The 18,423-nt window shown below is 35.7% G+C and overlaps 1 pseudogene; it reads left to right on the top strand.

Annotated features, from left to right (window-relative positions):
• Positions 1 to 217: 217 nt before the first annotated feature.
• On the top strand, positions 218 to 15,509 carry LOC116144436 (annotated as a pseudogene).
• The last annotated feature ends 2,914 nt before the right edge of the window (positions 15,510 to 18,423 follow it).

Here is an 18,423-nt window from a genome sequence, read left to right as displayed (position 1 = left end):
CAAACCGAAACGAACCGACTATTCGGTTTTAGACAAAATGCAAACCAAAACCGAACCGGTTTATGGAATAAATCGATTGTAAATTGAACTGAATATTCGATTTGGTTAACCGGTTTTCAAATTTACCCCTAAAATTCTTCAATTTTTATATTCAAAGAACGAGCAGTTGAGGATTGCATATCTGAATAGCGGTGAAAATTGGAGCGTGGTCACTATCATGACATCGTCGCTGTTCTGGTTCAGGAATATATCAAGTGCAACGCAGCAGCTATGGACTGTGGTCTGTGGGTGGTTGTTGAACTACACGGCAATAGTTGTGGATTGTGGTCGTCGCTGGTGAGTGGGTGGTTGTTGTGGTGAATTGATGCTGGGTGTCGACGAAATGGATGCGGATGGTTTGGAGTTGAGTTTGGTGATGGCCTGATGGTGTGGGTGGCGCTGCTGGCGAGTGCAAGAGATTCTGGTGTGGTCTGTGTGGTCTGTCTACTTATTTCTTTCTTATATCATTTAAATTGCTTTCTAATTCTAAATTAAAAAAATATGAAAATATTAAAATTCTAAAATAAGGTAATTACCTATTTCCCTTATTTATGTGACCATTGATTGTCCAGTTTCTAAAGAATTTGAAACTTTTGTCATTTATTTAAAAAAATTATGAAATTTTAGTATCTCAATTACTAACATCTTCAATAAAAATTGGGTATATAATTTCTGTTATATTATTAGTTATATACAATTTTTAAGGCCACGATAATTTAAATTTGTTTCTACGAACTTTTTCTTTTTTTCTTAAGAAGTAAAAAATAAGATTGTTAATTAATTAAATATATAAAGTTATAAAAAAATACTAATTCATATTACAATACACACACATCTGCATATAAATTCAATTAAAATATAAAAATTCATCACTTAATTTATAATTATTTTGGTTTATATAATCATGATGAATATACTGATTTAGACACTTATGTATATACTTATTTATGGTGAATAATATACTAATTCATAATTATTTACTTGATTCATTCGTGCATTATAATTAATTCATGGATAATTTAGAATAACAAGATTCATGAGCCGATAACTCATGAATACCATTAAGATAACTTCTATTATTAATTAATCAATTGATCAATTAATTAATTGAATCTGGTTTATATGGATACACACAATACTCATTGATAATGTTTATGTCAATGGACATTGAATTAATCCATTTAATGTTTAATTAAGCTGGCTAAATATGTCACATATTAATGATTGGAAACATGGATGTGATAATACTATCTAGTAATCTACATATATAAATTTCATTTTCAATACCTAGATATCACATTCCACTACAAATCCCCCATTCAGAACTATCTTTTCACATAAATACTTAAAAATAATAACTATATCTGATAAATTAAGATTGTATAATAATATTTTATAAATAGAATATAGAACATTGATCTTCACAATACTAAGTAGGTCCGAGTGGGGGCTTTTGACCCCACTCAATTCTTAATTAATTTATTTTAATTGTTTCGAAGATAAGTCTTTTATAATTAAATTTAAATTGAAACATGGTTAATGACCTCATTTCTCCAAAAGAGTTAAAATGTTGGTAGAATGGACAAAAGAGATGGCCCATAATGGTTCAGAATGGATGACCATGCATGGTTCACCCTCCTTAACCAATTTGGGTGAACCAAATAAAGCCTTCTTCAACAAGTACTTGATTACAAAACATAAGACTGTTGTCTTATTCAGTGCTTCTACGTATATTAAAATCATATATAAATTTATGAAGATCAAGACTTTGGGTGGCTTGGAGATAATATTACTAATTGAATGCAACTCTGTTCATTTGATTTTATAACCTAAGACACGTCTCAGATTTTATAGATTTTGGTCAACCAATTAAAAGGTCTATAAGTATTATTAATATACAGTAAAAAATAACTAGACAGGAATACCGTCAATGGGTCATCTTGCTTCTTTATCATAAAAAATTATTCAGATGCCCACTCATTCATGGAGCGTAAAGCACACTCATATCCATAAATAAGTAAAAATTACCCTGCTACTATGCTCTCCATAAAAAAAATTAATTAAAATATTATTTCAAATTTGGAATATTAAATTGATAATTATTAAAATATCATTGTTGAATAGTTTATCCAACTCCTCCTTGTTTGAAGAAACCCATCCCTTTATTAATATTTTTTTCAAAAAGCACATGAGATAACAAATCTCTTTCACTAAGTTCCGAAAACTATCCCATACGGTACTTAAAAGGACGGTTATTGCTATTGGCAGTGAGATGATTTGGAATTTATATAACATTTCCGAAATGAATATTGTTAATAATCCGCGAATACCGAAATTATTAAAGAACAACCCACAACTTGTTAGGGACTGTATGAAGTATTTGAAAAACAGAAAAAAAATCATTTAGCAAATATACATCTTACTTATTTTAATATATTTATACAAACATTTACATTACAATTTGTATTTTGTCATTTAGTTTTAATTATCGGAATACTACAACGTAAGTTACTTACATTCAAGTTTTCAATATTTGTAGGATAGTATTTGGATTCTAATAGAATAAAACCGTAGAAAAATAAGTACACTAACTCCATCAATGCAAGAATAGATTAATTTAATATTAATATGAAAATAGGATATTATTTTTTAATTCTTTGAATAAAATAATTATAAAAGAAACTCACTAAATGAAAAAAAAATAAGGGAAAAATTTCTCCTTTTCTACATTAACAACAATATTCTTGAACCGATTCTATTTTTATTTCCTGCACAAAACCCACGCGTCCCTCCCGCGCGGGGTATATTCCCTTGGATTGATGCGTGGAGCCTGTGACGATTCTTTTCTCCCCCATACTCCACCGTTCGTGCCTTGCTCTTCTCTCTCTCCCTAAGTTTCCGTCCTCGGGAGATCACTCTTCCCCGTATGACAACAATAACTAAAATACAAACCAATAAATAAATCCCGAAACTATTTTCTTCAAGTTGTTAAATACAAAATAAATAAAAGAAATAATAATATTACGGGACGTCGCGCGTACCGTAGCAAGAAATTAAAAAGAAAAAAAAAGAAAGAAAAAGAGTTCTTTGTTTGTTTGTTTGTCTCATATAACAGAGAAAGTTCTGATTGTTTTCTCTTATTGTTAGCAAATCTCTCGATCTCTCCAGTCTCTTCAACAGAGAGACTCTCTCTCTCTTAATCTACACTCTTCACAACAATTCACTTCACGTATTCAAGGTTTGTTCTTTTTAACCACTCAATTGTTCTTTCATTTCATCTCGTTTTGTTTTTTTCTCTGTTCGTTTTGGTAATTTTTTTTATTCCCATTTTTTTTTTTTTGTTGCTGTTTCTTTGAAGTAACTTGTTTTTGTTTGTGTTTTTGAGTGTTGTGGAAATGTTATTCGGCGGCAATTGTGAAGTCATTGGACAGCGAGTATTGCGATTCGGTACTGTGATTTTTGTGCTGTGATGTGTTAATTAGGGTTTCTGAATTTTGTTGTAGTGAATTCGCTTTAGGAATTGTATTCTGTTTGTAATTTGTGTTTGCTTTCTTTCTGGCACTTGCAGGGTTTGAAAATGTTTCCGGCAGCGAATCGTTGCCAATTTTGGGAATTCATTTCTGTCTGTTGTAAATAGACATGAGTTAGGGTTTAAGTGCTATGCAAATGTCTTTTGAACGTGTTACCAGCTCCATTTGAGTCTATTCGATTAAGGCTGTTCTTTTAGGAATCAAATGTATTAGTGAAGTGAAACAGATTTTTACTTGTGATTCTTGTGTTGTTTTGATTTTTGTATTCTGAAAAATTTGAGTACTAAACAAAGAGGCAAATAAACAGAAGAGAACTGTATTGGATGGGTAATAAGCTGGAAGGAGGAGCAAGTGGTGGATGAGAGGTACACCAGACCGCAGGGGTTATATGTTCACAAAGATGTGGATGTTAGAAGCTTAAGAAGCTAATTCTGACTCTAAGCTTGCTCTTGCTATCCTGGGGATGATGGATGTTGCTGTGATCTCGAAGAGTGCCCTATATGCTTCTTGGTTAGTGCTTTCTATCTCTGGCTTTCTTCTTTGTATCTTCTACTCTGGTTCCGTGATAAAATTAGGATGAAAGATGTACTGAGGTCTATGGAAACATGAAATTGGTGACCTGGTTTAATGTTTTCAAAAACATTGACTTGATGCTGTTTCAATAATTCCCCATATTCATTTGTCTTGGGGGCCTAGTGATTTAAAAGATGAGAACACTGTTTATCTTTGCTTGTCATCCTTTTTTCTATGACCTATCGGAGGAGATTGTGAAGGTCAAAAGGATGTAGATTAGTTTGTTTGTGTTTAGGTTTAGTTGAATCGTCTATTCAATTGGCTTTTTTGCTTGTGTTGTAGTATTATCCAAGTCTCAACCGATCAAAATGTTGCATGAAAGGCATGTTGTACAGTAGATATTCTGTGATTTGTTTCTCACTTGCATCAAGTGTTAATTATAAATACAGTAATTAATGTTTGCATGTAATTTGATTTATCTTTCCTGGATCAGAGTGTTTTTTGCAGATGAAGAATCCCAATTCAATCCCCTACTCAGTATCCTTCAGTATTAATGCATTGTTCAAATTAAAATTAATATAAATATCTTAATTTATATTGTTTCTTATCCATTATTTGATTCATACTTCCTGTGATGTATTTCTTAACATTATAAGATGTCCTTTCTGCAAAACCTCAAATTATGCTGTGGAGTATCGAGGTGTGAAAACAAAGGAGAAAAGGCATTGAGCAAATTGTGAGATAGGTCACCTAGCTTTCATTGTTGTATTTAAAATTGTAGAATGTTTGGATAGTAATTTTCTGATGGAATGCTATTTGATTTACATTTTTCCAATTTCTGCAGGAAGAACAACTGTTATAGAAGCAAAAATTAGGATGCGGCAGCGGAACTTCACGATGAGGCGAGAGAATGCAAAAAAGACAAGAATTAGTTCTTCAAGCACAAGTGTAGCACCAGGAGAGGTTGAATACAGCTCAATGGCCGGTACCACTCGTTTTTTCTGTTTCTAACTATATAATTGTTCTTTCCGCTTACAATTGTACATTGTATAACTTTTTCTTTACAGTTCATCTTCTAGATCTGTGGAACGTGATTAAATTGTATCCTTCCAAGATTCATGTGCTGCTCCTATTATAAGACAGCCTTCACACCCAGACAAAACAGGTATGTAGTGTTCTTGGCTGTTATCTTGCTATTCATGGTTGAGTTGCTATATAGTTTTAGTTGTTTCCTGGTTTCATTGGTTAATAATAATTAATAAACTATCTATAGGAATGACCAAAATTGCTAAATGAAACCTATGGTCTCGGAGTTTTCTGAAATCTGTTACTCTTTTCTTTGCTAAGATTGTGTTGCCGCCTTGTTGCAAATGTTCCATCTATGAGAATCATGATATCTTTTGATTTACAAGTGTCACATTTGTGAAGAATCAGACATTTAGATAGATTGCTTTTGTTTAACTGAGAGATTGGATTTTTGTGTGGATTTTGAGCTTGCTAGCTGTGTTAGGTAATTGTTACTTTACTTCTCTTGATAGCCCTCCCTTGATGTGGACATATTTATATGTATAAGCTCAGCAAAATGCTTGTTCTTGAAGAATTTAAAGTTAGTTGACAGAATCATCTGCCATCATCATATTATGTCGGTGAGCTTTGGATGACTGATGATGGTCAAGTTCATGGAGTTTTGAGATATATTATATGTAGTGATTTCAATGAATAAACAATCGACTATACTATTGAATTTCGTTTTGCCTTTTCCTGTTCAAAAATAAGAAAAAATGGCACTCTATTGAATCGAAGATACTTTTGTGTTAACTAAAGGCTATCTACTCCTCACTAAGTGTGTAGAGCACTGTGTTTTGCTGTCAAGGTTAAGGGAAGATGTATTCAAATTTTAATCTTGTTAGTAAAAAGTAAAGGATTGGGGATTTTGCTTGTTGAATGAAGCAGATGCAGACTTATTTTGAATAGTCTTATGAAGTTTATAGATGTTGAATTTTTAGAGAGTTAATTCTATGGTATCTTTGCTAGATTCTATCCGTAATTACCTTCTGAGACTTCAGTTATGAGTGTTTTTTTTTTTTGGGTCTTTTTTCAATTATCTGGTTATCTAATGCAACAGAAGATTTTGATGTTATGACTTGTGACGTAACGAGGAAGCCTAGGCCCCTTTTCAGAACTTGAAATGAATTAGATACTGGTGACATAGTATAGAACTATGACCAAATTTTGCAACATTTGTATAGAAGTCTGAAACTACAGAAGAAGGAACAGCAAACTTTAGGGAGTTAAGTCACAAGAGGCTGGTCTGCATGCTCTGAAGATTTACAAACTGTCATAATAAAGATTAAATCTCAATCTAATCATTGACTCTAAATATGTGCAAGAATAACAGCCGTCTTTATAACCTCATGAACCTTATTATGTGTGCATAAACCTTTTAGAGTAATTTCAAACTATATGATGTCATATGTGGAACTTGAAATTTCATCTGGTAGCTCGGTTATTTGAGGTCCATTTGATGTTTTAAATGGAATCTGAAGCTAGGCTGTATTGATTTTTAAATTGCAGAGATGATGAGTTTGACCTGGATTTGGAAGATATAATGGTCATGGAAGCAATCTGGCTTTCCATCAGGTAAACATGCCTATTTAAATTAGTTTAATTTGAGTAGTCCAACTAAGGGAATGGCTTTTTGTAGTTTCTCATTTAGAAAGAGATTTTCTGGACATATAGTTGCCTTACTATGAAAGCTGCTGAAGGTTATGGCAATCACTTTTCTTGATGTGGATACTCCAGTCAAGATTAGAAAGTGATTCACTAATTGTTATGAATGGGTTGTGCATTAAACCAGACTCAAATGTGTGGATAAACAATTCTTTGATATTTTGCAGTTGAACTGAAAAATCCAAGATCAATTGTCTGCTGATCTCGGCCGGCTAAGCTTCTTTGTGTTTGGCATTATTTATGACCAAAGTTCAGTTGTTAGGTTATGTTTTCTGAGGTTTCTCCTTTTCGTGCCTTGTACATTGCAAAGTTGAGTGTATGTATTATTGCGCTCAAATTGGGTGAAATTTTGCAGAATTTTGCTTATTGAATTTCTGCATTGTAAATGCAATGTTCATGTTATAGAAACGATTTTTGGTAAAACTCATTAAGCCTCGGCCCTAAAAAAACAACAGGAATTGGCCATTACTATTGTAATTATTGTTGTTTTTTACATGTCTGTGTTCAAATTAGACTTGAAATTCTGACGGCTGTTTATTGTCCTGACTCTTTGAAATTGCATTAAATAATAAAATTGACTTAACAGGAGAATGGCAGACAAAGACACCCTGCTTATGATGCTGCTCCATCTGACCAATATGTTACAGAAGATCGCTATGTCTCCAACTGTGGCTCCAATGGTGGTACATCATCATCCCCTTGGTGGTCTTGCTTGGCAATAGCTGCCCTGCTGAGCGTCAGCAACAAGTGGAGAATCATCTATAAACCAATAATGCAAATCTTCAGGATTCGATATGCTTCAGGTAGTAGCAGGTTCTACATAGGGTGGCCGAGATGCGGAGAACTATCCCTGCAGAGAGCTCATCATCATCGCCTGATGGCAGAGTGGAAGCGGCTAGAGATGAAGGCGAATGGGGAGTAGATCGTGGATCAGAATGGCCGAAGCAGGTACCAGCATGCAAGCTCTGATGTCGTAGAAGACGGTTGGAATTCAGGAATGCCCACATCTGATGAGATGGAGGCAACTTTCAAAATGTCCAGGACCTTTGTTCCCGAGAGTTTTGAGGAGCAGATGATGCTGCCATGGCTGTTTCTCTAGCTGAGGCTAGATCTGTACAAGTGGACCAGGAGTTTCATGGCAATAGTTGTCAGTGGTGGGTTTTCTCGAAGGATGACTGCTGGCAGAGTCTGGAGCTAGGACCAGTGCACATTGCATTGCATTGCTTGCGCTAGTTCAAAGTTAAGGTAGTTATGATTCCCTTCCTCACACTCTTTTCTTCATATATAATGTTAAAAAAAGGAAAGACGGCAGATTATTTGAATGAATGAAAGGTGTGGTTGGTTGGCTATGGTATTCTTTGAGTTAGAATGGATTTTTTTGATTCCATTTGATAAAAAATCCCATGGAAAAGGCCTGTCAGTTGTGTATAAAGGGCATAATTTGTCATTATAACTGAAACCCATTATGAAACGCAGTCTGTTTCGCTACTGTGATAGCAATTTTGAGTCACTCTTATCCTTTTGCGTCAGCACATTTCAGGGATAGTATAGTATTTCTTTTAACGGATGTACCCGAGACTCTCATATATTGAAAGGGAAATATTGATAGAACTGGGGTGGACATAAGGCTGAATTGCGATTCCATTATATAGTCATCTTGAATAATATGCCTATTATATTGTTTTTAGATTATTAATGGTTCTTGAGAAGATAGTCGAACTTTACTTCTTCCTGGTTAGACCTTCTGTAGCTACAGATTAGTCCTGATAATTGCTGGTGTACTGTACTATACTTGAATGGGCAGAATCGTATGAACGAATAGTGGTGACTGAGTCAAATATTGATAGGAGGGAAAAGTTGTCAAACGGCCACAATTTAACCGTTTCAATCTGTTTAATTGGTCAATGAAACTACTGGGGGCGATTCAAGAGTCTTTATTTGATTTGACAACTTTAATGAAGCGTAGTACACCATGTATGAATTTTCCTGATAGGAGAGTAAACGACCATTTTCCACCCAAGGTGGCTAATCTCGCAAAATCCACACATGGTTCATCCATTGTAGGATTCTCCATTTAAATTAACTCATTCTTATCTCTCAAGATAACCTTCACATCTCAAATTCTCTCAATATCCCTCAAAGGCATCCGGGTTAAGCTAAAATCTGGCCTGATTTTGACCCCATTGGACTTCCCTAACACTACCATCAGCATCGCTTATCCTCTTAACCAGAACCTTACTTTCTATCCGATGTACTCGGCGAGGTGTCGAATTTGGCTAGAAAGGGGTTGACAAAATCGAAAACCTAAGGGAGAGGTGACGACGATTGGCGGGCGATATCTGTTGTGATGTTGGGAAAGCGACGATGCTATGGTGGTTTGGGGGTGGTCTTCAATGTCGGGACCTACCAGAATTTGGATGATGCTGATTGACACTAAAAGCGACGACTGACGATTGGGGTTCAATTAGGTGGGGAGGTTAGGGGTTTTGAATATGATGGTGAGGGGATTGTATGTGGTGCGGGAGAGGTCAATTGTGCGAAACAGTCAGAATGAATCTGAAATCGCTGTGGAGTGAATTGAGAAGTGAAGGGTTAGCTTGAATGTTTCGATGGGGTGAATTTGAGAAATGAAACGGTTATTTTAAAATTTTCTCTTTGAAATGACTATTTTTAACTCTTTAATTGAATTAAACAATTTTCTGTTAATTCAAGAGCGGGGAATCTGCAATTTAATGAAAACCAGGGTGAGAACTGTAGATTTGCAACCTGGTAGGAAAATGTAATTACTCTTGATAGGATAGGAACCTATGTTTTAAAAACCGGACCGACGGCCGTGTTCCAACCGGTTGGACCGGTACCCGGGGCCTTCTCCGGCGTACGGCTGTCACTCTTTTACTAATTTAAGTTTAAATATAACAACACACCCCGATTTTACCAGTCGCCCTAAGGTTTCAAAACTAGCAAACATACTCCTGGCCAAAGTCAAATCGGCAATGACCCGACTCCCCTTTTCCAGGCGACTTCCACCTTCATCTCCTGTCGGAAAACACCTCTGAGTTCTCGCTTTCCTCTCCCGGCGCGTCACGACTCTCATCTCCAACCGGCGCGTGAACATTTCTCATCCACCTTTCGCCGGAGATTTTCTTTTTATTTCCCGGCGTCGATGGCCTCCCGGCATCGACAGGCTTTCCCTCCTAGCCCCCGATCTACTTTCACCAAGCTCACTTGCTGTCGTTCACGAAGATCATATCGTCACAAAAAAGCAAAACGAGACATGTAATTTACCACCTTCTGGCCATTTTCCGGCGATTGCCTCTACTGCTATGCGATTCGCCCTCCCCATCATCCGATCTACCCCTCCTGGTGTGTCGCTACTCTGCTCCAGTCTCGATCGTCGATGTGGCATTTGGTCCAAGGTTCTGTTGCTAGAGTTCAACCTTTAGGGGCTATGGTTATTATTAGGGGTGTTTGTGTGTAGATTTTAAACTTGTCAAACCATCGGTTAACCGGCGTCCACGCGCGGTCCTAACGGTGGACCGGTTTGAACGTGACACGCCGCCATCAGAGAGCGTTGTCCTCCGTCCGGTTTTTTAAAAAATGATAGGAAAACGAGTACAATTAGATATAAATAATTACTTAAAACCAGTTTTTTACTGATTAACTTGAAATATGATCTTTTCATGATTTGTTTAGTGATAACATCTCCATTTAATATCTTTTCACTCTAACAATTAGAAAAAGTTACGTTGATGCTCGAGCCATGAAATTTTTATTTTTTATTTTTAGACAATTAAAAAAACTCTTATATAAATTTACTATTCTTTTTCTAAAAGCAATGTATTTTAGAAAAAAAGAAAAGAAAAAAATTCTAGGGTTAAAGTCCACGAGTCAATTTAACGCTAGAGTGAAGGTATAAAAGTTGTGAATAGATAAAAATGAAACAAAAGAGGATGACAGATCTTATCTGCTCAACCAATTTAAAAAGGTCAAATTGACAAATTATGAAGGTCTTTTAAGTAGGGTTGTCGTAAAATAAGGCACAGTCCACAATTATGAATAGAATATGTCCCATGTATTAAGATAGGGATAAAAGTGGAGGGGCATATCAGTTGCTTGATAACGTTGCTGGTTATATGAATCCTTTGAACATGATAATTAAGCAAAATTAGGAGACGCCATGGTTATTGATTAATTTAACCTCAGGGAATTTCTTGGAGGTTTTTTTTTTTTTAAATTATAAAATAAGAAGATAATGTAAATGTTGAATGTGGGAGGCATTAATATCCATGGAGAGGCAGACAGAGTAGCATCAAGATCTTTGTATTTATGAATAACCCAATGATGTCCATTGGATGTTGGTCCCAAATAGGATAGAGGATATAGCAATATCAGAAACATTTAAAAGTATCACATGCTTTGTCTGATAATAATGTTAAGCAAAATCTTTTGGCTTCACATGCTTTGTCAATTCTCATCCTCATCAATTCCACTCCACTTTTATTACCTATGCCTTCCTTACCCTTTTTCTTTTTTTAATTTTTATTGTACTCACAGTTTATCAGAAATTAATAAGTGTGCTGCTTTCATCATGTGATCAACTATTACTCTTCAATAATCAATTTCTTGTTGAAAGTGATTAAAGTCATAAGATTAGAGAAGGTAATAAGATTTTGTGTTCCATGTCATATTGTAATTGGTTAATGGAAAGTCGAGATTAAAAATTAATTAAATAATTCATAAGCATGCGATGTATTGGCAGTATTGGAAACATTAAAAAGTAATCATGTTACCGAATAATACAAAACATCTTTTCTATAATATGAAGAATTTGGTTGACTCAGACAAGAAATATATGACTCACTTGGAATCTTTCTACATCTTTTAGTGAAATTAATTAACTCAAATTGTCAACACGAATTAATTTTTAAAGCATAGTAGTTACACATTGCAACACATGAGCTGGGTCTTAAGAAAACATATAGTAGATAAAATTACATTATTTTTCTCTAAAATTGGATCTACTTACAAATAAGTCTTTATATTTAGAAATAAGCAAAGCCCTCATAAATTTTATGAAACTTAAGAGGTGGATGTAATTATCTCATTCAAATATAAAACTATTATTGAATCGTGGAACATATGTAGAATGAGTTACATGGAGATGTGATATATTTTATCCCTATTGAAACACGGATGAGAAGAACGCTTCAAACACCAGGTTTTAGCCTTTTAGGATTACTAAATTTTGGGTTTTATGTTAGGTGCCGGCACCTAAGGTTTATTCTGTGATTGTATTCTTAAAATTATAAGATGTCCTTTTTGCAAAACCTCAAATTATGCTGTGGAGTATCGAGGTGTGAAAACAAAGGAGGAAAAAGGCATTGAGCAAATTGTGAGACTGGTCACCCATAGCTTTCATTGTTGTATTATTAAAATGTAGAATGTTTGGATAGTAATTTTCTGATGGAATGCTACATTTGATTTACATTTTTCCAATTTCTGCAGGAAGAACAAGTGTTAAGAAGCAAAAATTAGGATGCGGCAGCAGGAACTTCACGATGAGGAAGAGAGAATGCAAAAAAGACAAGAATTAAGTTCTCAAGCACAAGTGTAGCACCAGGAGAGGTTGAATACAGCTCAATGGCCGGTACATTCGTTTATTCTGTTTCTAACTACATATAATTGTTCCTTTCGCTCTACAATTGGACATTGTATAAATTTTTTCTTTACAGTTTCATCTTCTAGATCTGTGGAACGTGATGAAATTGTATCCTTCCAAGATTCATGTGCTGCTCTATTATAAGACAGCCTTCACAACCGAGACAAAACAGGTATGTAGTGTTCTTGGCTGGTATCTTGCTATCATGGTTGAAGTGCTATATAGTTTTAGTTGTTTCCTGGTGGTCATTGTTAATAATAATTAATAAAAATAGTCTATAGGAATGACCAAAATTGCTAAAATGAAACCTATGGTCTCAGAAGTTTCTGAAATCTGTTACTCTTTCTTTGCTAAGATATGTGTTGCCGCCTTGTTGCAAATGTCCATCTATGGAGATATGATCTTTGATTTACAAGTGTCACATTTGTGAAGAATCAGACTTTTAGATAGATTTGCTTTTGTTTAACTGAGAGATTAGATTTTTTAGTGGATTTTGAGCTTGCTAGCTGTGTTAGGTAATTGTTACTTTACTTCTCTTGATAGCCCTCCCTTGATGTGGACATATTTATATGTATAAGCTTCAGCAAAATGCTTGTTCTTGAAGAATTTAAAGTTAGTTGACAGAAATCATCTGCCATCATCATATTTATGTCGGTGAGCTTGGATGACTTGATGATGGTCAAAGGTCATGGAGTTTTGAGATATAATTATATGGAGTGTTTCAATGAATAAACAATCTGCTATACTATTGAATTTTCGTTTGCCTTTTCCATTTCAAAAATAGAAAAAAATGGCACTCTATGGAATCCAAGAACTTTGGTGTTGAACTAAAGGCTATCTACCTCCTCACTAATGTTAGAGCACTGTGTTTGCTGTCAGGGTTAAGGGAAGATGTATTCAAATTTAATCTTTGTTAGTAAAAAGTAAAGGGATTGGGGATTTGCTTGTTCAATGAAGCAGATGCAGACTTTATTTGAATAGTCTTATGAAGTTTATAGATGTTGAATTTTAGAGAGATTAATTCTATGTATCAAGCTAGATATTTAGAGAGATTATTCTGGTATCTTGCTAGAATTATATCCCAAGTAATTAACCTTCTGAGACTTCGTTATGAGTGTTTTTTTTTTTTGGGTCTTTTTTCAATTATCTGGTTATCTAATGCAACAGAAGATTTTGATGTTAATGACTTGTGACGTAACGAGGAAGCCTAGGCCCCTTTTCAGAACTTGAATGAATTGATACTGTGGACATAAGTATAGAACTATGAACCAAATGATTTGCAACATTGTATAGAAGTCTGAAGACTTACATGAAGAACGGAACAGCAAACTTTAGGGAAGTTAATGTCACAAGAGGCTGGTCTGCATGCTCTGAAGATTTACAAACTATCATAATAAAGATTACATCAATCTAATCATTGACTCTAATATGTGCAAGAATAACAGGCCATCTATAAACCTCATTGAACCTATTATGTGTGCATAAACCTTTTTAGAGTAATTTCAAACTATATGATGTCATATGTGGAACTTGAAATTTCATCTGGTAGTCTGGTTATTTGAGGTCCATTTGATGTTTTAAATGGAATCTGAAGCTATGCTGTATTGATTATTTAAATTGCAGAGATGATGAGTTTGACCTGGATTTGGAAGATATAATGGTCATGGAAGCAATCTGGCTTTCCATTCAGGTAAACAGTGCTCTATTTAAAATAGTTTAATTTTGAGTAGTCCAACTATGGGAATGGCTTTTGTAGTTTCTCATTTAGAAAGAGATTTTCTGGACTATATAGTTTGCCTACTATGAAAGCTGCTAGGTAATATGGCAATCACTTTTCTTGATGTTGGATACTGCAGTCAAGATTAGAAGTGATTCCTAATTGTTATGAAGGGTTGTGCATAAACCAGACTCAAATGTGTGGATAAACAATTTCTTTGATTACTTTTGGCAGTTGAACTGAAAAATTCCAAGATCAATTAGTGTCTGCTTGATCTCGGCCGCAAGCTTCTTTGTGTTTGGCATTATTTATGACCAAAGTTCAGTTGTAGGTTATGTTTTCTGAGGTTTTCCTTTTCGTGCCTTTATTGCAAAGTTTGAGTGTTAGTATTATTGCCTTCAAATTGGGTGAAATTTTGCAGAATTTTGCTTATTATGAATTTCTGCATTGTTAATGCAAGTCATGTTATAGAAACGATTTTTGGTAGAAAACTCATATTAGCCTCGGCACTAAAAAAACAACAGGAAATTGGCCACTTACTTTGTAATTATTGTTTTTTTACATGTCTCTGTCTCAAATTAGACTTGAAATTCTGACGGCTGTTGATTGGTCCTGACTCTTTGAAATTGCATTAATAATAAAAATTGACTTATACAGGAGAATGGCAGACAAAGACACCTGCTTATGATGCTGCCATCTGACCAATATGTTACAGAAGATCGCTATGTCTCATCAACTGTGGCTCCAATGGCTGTCATCTCATCCCCTGGTGGTCTTGCTTGTGCAATGTGCCCTTGCTGAGCGTCAGCAAACAAGTGGAGAATCATCTATAAACCATAATGCAAATCTTTCAGGATTCGATATGCTTCCAGGTAGTAGCAGGTTCTACAATAGGGTGGCCCGAGATGCGGAGAACTATCCTCCTGCAGAGAGCTCCATCAATCACGCCTGATGGCAGAGTGGAAGCGGCTAGAGATGAAGGCGAATGGGGAGTAGATCGTGGATCAGAAGTGGCGAAGCAGGTACCAGCTATGCAAGCTTGATGTCGTAGAAGACGGGTTGGAATTTCAGGAATGCCCACATCTGATGAGATCGGAGGCAACTTTCAAAATGTCCCAGGACCTGTTGTTCGAGAGTTTTGAGGAGCAGATGATGCTGGCCATGGCTGTTTCTCTATGCTGAGGCTAGATCTGTACAAGTGGACCAGGAGTTTCATGGCAATAGTGTCAGTGGTGGGTTTTCTCGAAGGATGACGCTGGCGGAGTCTGGAGCTAGGACCAGTGCACATTGCATTGCATTGCTTGCAGCTAGTTCAAGTTAAGGTAGTTATGATTCCCTCTCCTCACACTCTTTTCTCATATATAAATGTTAAAAAAAAGGAAGAGGCAGATTATTTGAATGAATGAATGGGTTGGTTGGTATGGTATTCTTTGAGTTAGAATATGTTTTTGATTTCCATTTGATAAAAAATCCCATGGAAAAGATGCCTGTCAGTTGGATAAAGGGCATAAATTTGTCATTATAAACGAAACCATTATGAACGCAGTCTGTTTCCACGTGAATAGCAATTTTGAGTCACTATTCCTTTTGCGTCAGCACATTTCAGGATAGTAGTAGTATTTTCTTTAACTGATGTACCCGGAATCATATATATGAAAGGGAATATTGCATAGAAAGGGGTGGTGACATAGGCTTGAATTGCAGATTCACTATATATAGTTCATTCTTGAAATAATATGCCTATTATATTGTGTTTTAGATTTTATGGTTCTTGAAGAATGATGTCGAACTTTTACTTCTATACCCTGGTTGACTTCTGTAGCTACAGATTAGTCCCTGTAATTGCTGGTGTACTGTACTATACTTGAATGGGCACGAATCTATTGAACGAATAGTAGGTGACTGAGTCAATATTGATGGAGGGAAAAGGTGTCAAACGGCCAAATTTAACCGTTCATCTGTTAATTGGTCAATGAAATACTGGGCGAGATTCAAGAGTCATTTATTGATTTGACAACTTTATGAAGCGTAGCACACCATAGTATGAATTTTCCTTTGATAGGAGAGTAAACGACGTTTTCCCACCCAAGGTTTGGCTAATCTGCAAGATTCACCCATGGTGTCATAAATTGTAGATTCTCATTTAAATTAACATCGTTACTATCTCTCAATAGGCATGGCAACGGGGCGGGGATCTCATTCACCGTACCCATTCCCACCCTCAAAATCATTTTCACCCTCGCCCATCCCCGTTACGGGGATGACAGGAATTTCCCTTTCCGCCCCAAGGGGAATGTTGGAGGTCCGTATCCGGCCGTAATTTTATATAAACATAAATTAATTTGAGCATTACCAAACACAATAGTTAATTCTCGTCCACATGGCAAACACTTAAATTAATCGTTTAAACATAATTAATATACATAAAAAAGGGTCAGAGTTTGTTCTTGTTCAATTGTAGGGTGAGGGAATTAGAAAAATATGGGTTTAATAGGAAGGATAATTGTGTGAATTAGGTGAAATATAAGGATATTAGTGAAAAGTAAATATATATATACATTTTTTTTATTTATATATTATATACGGGGCGGGCTGGGGGAATGTATCACCCACCCTCGCCCATCCCCGAGGACGGGGATTAAAACACCCCCACCCCCGCCCCTATCCCCAAAAAAATCGGGGCTTCGCCGCCCCATATGGGGCGGGGTAGGACGGGTCCCCGAAATCTCGGGGAACATTGCCATGCCTATCTCTCAGATAACCTCCCATCTCAATTTCTCGCAAATAAACCTCAAAGGAGATCCTGGTTAAACCAAAAATTCGGCCTGATTTTGACACCATTGGACTTCCCTAACACACCATCAGCATCCCCTTATCCTCCTCACCAAAACCTCACTTTTCCATCCGATTGCACCTCGGCGAGGTGTGGGAATTTGGCTAGAAAGGGGTGATAAAATGCGAAAACCTAAGGGAGAGTCGACGACGATTGGCGGGCGATATCTGTTGGTGAGTGGGGGAAAGCCGACGATGCTATTGGTGGTCTGGGGGTGATTTTCGTCGAGACTACCAGAATTATGTTGATTGAATTGCTGATGACACTAAAAGCGACGGCCGACGAGTGGGGGGGTTCAATCAGGCGGGGAGGTTAGGGGTTTTGAATGAGGGTTGAGGGGATTGTAATGGTGGTGTCGAGAGGGGTCAATTGTGTCGGAAACAGATCAGATGACCTGAAATCTGGTGGGTGAATTGAGAAGTGAAGGGTTATCTTGAAAATTTTCGATGGGGTGAATTGAGAAATGAAGGGTTATTTTAAAATTTTCATCTTTTGAAATGACTATTTACCCTTTAACTGTTAGATTAAACAATTTTCTGTTAATTTAAGAGCGGGAATTTGCAATTATGAAACAGGAGTGGGAACTTGCAGATTTGGCAACCCTGGTGGGAAAATGTATTACTCTTGAATGGATAGGAACACGAGGTACAATTAGGATAATAAATAATACTTAAAAACCATTTTTTAATGATTTAATTGAAATCTGAGTCTTGATTTATTAACATTTTCCGAAATGAGTATTGTTAATAATCCGGCGAATACCGAAATTATTAAAAGAACACCCAACAACTTGTTAGGGACTGTATGAAGTATTTGAAATACAGAAAAAAAAAAAAAATCATTTAGCAATATACATCTTACATATTTTTAATATATTTATACAAACATTTTACATTACAATTTGAAGGTATTTTTGTCATTTAGTTTTAATTATCGGATACTACAAACTTAAGTTAGCTTCATCATAGAGTTTTCAATATTTGTAGGATTGTATTTGGATTCTAATAGAATAAAACCGTAGAAAAATAAGTACACTAACTCCATCAATACAAGAATAGATTAATTTAATATTCATATGAAAATAGGAGTTATTATTTTTTAATTCTTTGAATATAAAATAATTATAAAAAGAAAACTCACTAAATGAAAGAAATAAGGGAAAAATTTCTCCTTTTCTACATGAACATCAATATTCTTGTATGCCAAATGAACCGATTCTATTTTCGTTTCCATGCAACAAAACAACTCCACGCGTCCCATCCCCGCGCGTGGGTATATTCCCTTGGATTGATGCTGTGAGCCTGTGACGATTCTTTTCTCCCCCAATACTCCACCGTTTCGTGCCTTGCTCTTCTCTCTCTCCTCTCCCCTGAAGTTTCCGTCCTCGAGAGATCACTCTTCC

The sequence above is a fragment of the Pistacia vera genome, unplaced genomic scaffold (assembly GCF_008641045.1).
Source record: "Pistacia vera cultivar Batoury unplaced genomic scaffold, PisVer_v2 Contig445, whole genome shotgun sequence".
In the NCBI taxonomy this organism is placed as follows: Eukaryota; Viridiplantae; Streptophyta; class Magnoliopsida; order Sapindales; family Anacardiaceae; genus Pistacia; species Pistacia vera.
Note: the sequence above shows the minus strand (reverse complement) of the source record. Positions and strands in the feature narration are given on the sequence as shown.